Raw genomic sequence first — 3,699 nt, forward strand, 5'->3', positions numbered from 1 at the left:
TACTTCGAATTCCAATGCCAGTATATTGTAAACCACGGGTTCTTTAATGCTAGCGGGTCGTCGCGACCCTAGTTAACATCATGGTGCACGTCTCGTGACGGGTGTCACGGCGTAGTTAAATGTATGCGATACATTTCTCAAATATAAGCGCTCAGTCATCTGTACATCATGGTAGGTTCCCACGACGTGCAATATGCGTTCAACTTATCAATGTTCATGTGTCCTGCAGTTCACATTATGACGCGCAGTTAGCTGCGGTCTTCATCGATCCATGAGCCGAGTGATCCACTGCCGAGGGTGACTAACTTGCGTAAGCCGCCGCTGTGCGCGTATACCCGTTCCCCGTAGGGAGGAGCAAGCCGCCGCTTAGAGACGAAGCATAAAGTGTCCTCATTCCACATAGGGCAAGCTGGATGAATCCATTTTACCCAGGACGGCCGAAGCGGCGTGGACCAGGGGAGAACTGAACCTTATACTTCACACCACAGTAAGTCTACGTGTCCTCTTCCACATAGGGCAAGCTAGAACTAACTATCTTACCCAGGACTGCCGAAGCAGCGTGGACCAGGGGAGGAACACACTTTTCATGGAAACGTAAGGCATCCATGACTGCCATAACGTAAGCCGCCGCTGTGCGCGTATACCCGTTCCCCGTAGGGAGGAGCAAGCCGCCGCTTAGAGACGAAGCATAAAGTGTCCTCATTCCACATAGGGCAAGCTGGATGAATCCATTTTACCCAGGACGGCCGAAGCGGCGTGGACCAGGGGAGAACTGAACTTTATACTTCACACCACAGTAAGTCTACGTGTCCTCTTCCACATAGGGCAAGCTAGAACTAACTATCTTACCCAGGACTGCCGAAGCAGCGTGGACCAGGGGAGGAACACACTTTTCATAGAAACGTAAGGCATCCATGACTGCCATAGTGCGTAAGCCGCCGCTGTGCGCGTAAACCCGTTCCCCGTAGGGAGGAGTCAAGCCGCCGCTTAGAGACGAAGTATGAAGTGTCCTCTTCCACATAGGGCAAGCTAGAATGAACTATCTTACCCAGGACCGCCGAAGCAGCGTGGACCAGGGGAGAACTGAACTTTATACTTCACACCACAGTATTGAGTAATGTGCCCTCTTCCACATAGGGCAAGCTGGAATGTTCCATTTTACCCAGGACGGCCGAAGCGGCGTGGACCAGTGGAGGACTACACAATCATGAGGTTTGATATCGACTTGTGTGTTTCAATAGGGTACCGATGGTATGTTTTGAACCGATTTGATTTAGCCATTCTGAAGTCATCACTTGGTTGAAGCGCTGAACTAGGGCGAGTCTATCGTTTACTTTGCATTGGGATATTATACGTTGCATGCTCTACTAGGTTAATGTCATAGGGTTGGCTATCGAGCATGCCCAAGTGATGACTTGATTGTGTGCTTGCTTGAATTCTACACATTTCATACCATCGGTTAGTTGTCGAATCATTCCTCGATCATAACCTTCGTTCTTGGTTCATGTATGCTCTCTTCCACATAGGGCAAGCTAGAATTAACTATCTTACCCAGGACCGCCGAAGCAGCGTGGACCAGGGGAGAACTATACTTTGTCTTGTATGCCCTCTTCCACATAGGGCAAGCTAGAATGAACTATCTTACCCAGGACCGCCGAAGCAGCGTGGACCAGTGGAGGACTATACTTTGTTCATAACACCACAGTATTGAGTAATGTGCCCTCTTCCACATAGGGCAAGCTAGAATGAACTATCTTACCCAGGACCGCCGAAGCGGCGTGGACCAGTGGAGGACTACACAATTAAGAGGTTTGATATCGACTTGTGTGTTTCAATAGGGTACCGATGGTATGTTTTGAACCGATTTGATTTAGCCATTCTGAAGTCATCACTTGGTTGAAGCGCTGAACTAGGGAGGGGCATCGTTTACATATATATTGGTTTTCGCATGCTCTACTAGGTTAATGTCATGAGGTTGGCTATCGAGCATGCCCAAGTGATGACTTGATTGTGTGCTTGCTTGAATTCTTCACATTTCATACCATCGGTTAGTTGTCGAATCATTCCTCGATCATAACCTTCGTTCTTGGTTCATGTATGCTCTCTTCCACATAGGGCAAGCTAGAATTAACTATCTTACCCAGGACCGCCGAAGCAGCGTGGACCAGGGGAGAACTATACTTTGTCTTGTATGCCCTCTTCCACATAGGGCAAGCTAGAATTAACTATCTTACCCAGGACTGCAAAGCAGCGTGGACCAGTGGAGGACTATACTTTGTTCATTACACCACAGTATTAAGTATGGTGTCCTCTTCCACCATAGGGCAAGCTAGAACTAACTATCTTACCCAGGACCGCCGAAGCAGTGTGGACCAGGGGAGGACTATACTTTATACTTCACACACTAGCCATACTGAAGTCATCACTTGGTTGAAGCGCTGAACTACGGCGGGGTAATCGTTTACAGGTTATAATCATATAGCTGCATGCTCATTAGTAGATAATGGAATATTGTATGGCAATATGAGCATGCCCAAGTGATGACTTTGTTTCAAGCTCAACAGGTAGGGTATTGAGTCCTCTTCCACATAGGGCAAGCTAGAATGAACTATCTTACCCAGGACCGCCGGAGCAGCGTGGACCAGTGGAGGACTCTATACTTTAAACTTCACACCACAGTATTGAGTACGTCTTGCATAAAGCCCCTAATGAGAACCACGAGGGCTCTCTCAATGTAGAACCACGAGGGCTCTAGTACCGATTCTCTCGGTACGGCTTGGTCCGTGTTCCTTTATGCTTGTACTCTAAGTATTAAGTATTGTGTCCTCTTCCACATAGGGCAAGCTAGAACTAACTATCTTACCCAGGACTGCCGAAGCAGCGTGGACCAGGGGAGGACTATACTTTATACTTCACACACTAGCCATACTGAAGTCATCACTTGGTGGGGGTGAACTACGGCGGTATCTATCGTTTTGGTTCGGTCTATATAGGGTCGCTTGCATGCTCATTCGAATATAATGTAATTGTGTATGGCAATATGAGCATGCCCAAGTGATGACTTTGTTTCAAGCTCAACAGGTAGGGTATTAAGTCCTCTTCCACATAGGGCAAGCTAGAACTAACTATCTTACCCAGGACCGCCGGAGCAGCGTGGACCAGTGGAGGACTCTATACTTTATACTTCACACCACAGTATTGAGTACTTCTTGCATAAAGCCCCTAATGAGAACCACGAGGGCTCTCTCAATGTAGAACCACAAGGGCTCTAGTACCGATTCTCTCGGTACGGCTTGGTCCGTGTTCCTTTATGCTTGTACTCTTAGAAAGTCTCAACCCGGAGGTCTTGACTTTGATTGTCATAGTTGGACTACGACGGGGCATCCGACCATTGCTGATCGAACACCCCTGATTCACTATCTTTCGGGTAGGCGGTACGCGTACCTCCGGACGCGGAAGTCTCAACCCGGAGGTCTTGACTTTGATTGTCATAGTTGGACTACGACGGGGCATCCGACCATTGCTGATCGAACACCCCTGATTCACCATCTTTCGGGTAGGCGGTACGCGTACCTCCGGACGCGGAAGTCTCAACCCGGAGGTCTTGACTTGGATTGTCATAGTTGGACTACGACGGGGCATCCGACCATTGCTGATCGAACACCCCTGATTCATCATCTTTCGGGTAGGCGGTGCGCG

General features: G+C 48.6%; 1 non-coding gene across 1 annotated transcript; it reads right to left on the reverse strand.

Moving 5' to 3' along the window:
• Positions 1 to 145: 145 nt before the first annotated feature.
• Positions 146 to 300, reverse strand: LOC131271011 (5.8S ribosomal RNA). Its single transcript, XR_009179998.1, has one exon. It is a non-coding gene; the product is annotated as a 5.8S ribosomal RNA (ribosomal RNA).
• Between the last annotated feature and the right edge of the window lie 3,399 nt (positions 301 to 3,699).

Source organism: Anopheles coustani, assembly GCF_943734705.1.
Source record: "Anopheles coustani chromosome X unlocalized genomic scaffold, idAnoCousDA_361_x.2 X_unloc_81, whole genome shotgun sequence".
NCBI classification, from domain to species: domain Eukaryota; kingdom Metazoa; phylum Arthropoda; class Insecta; order Diptera; family Culicidae; genus Anopheles; species Anopheles coustani.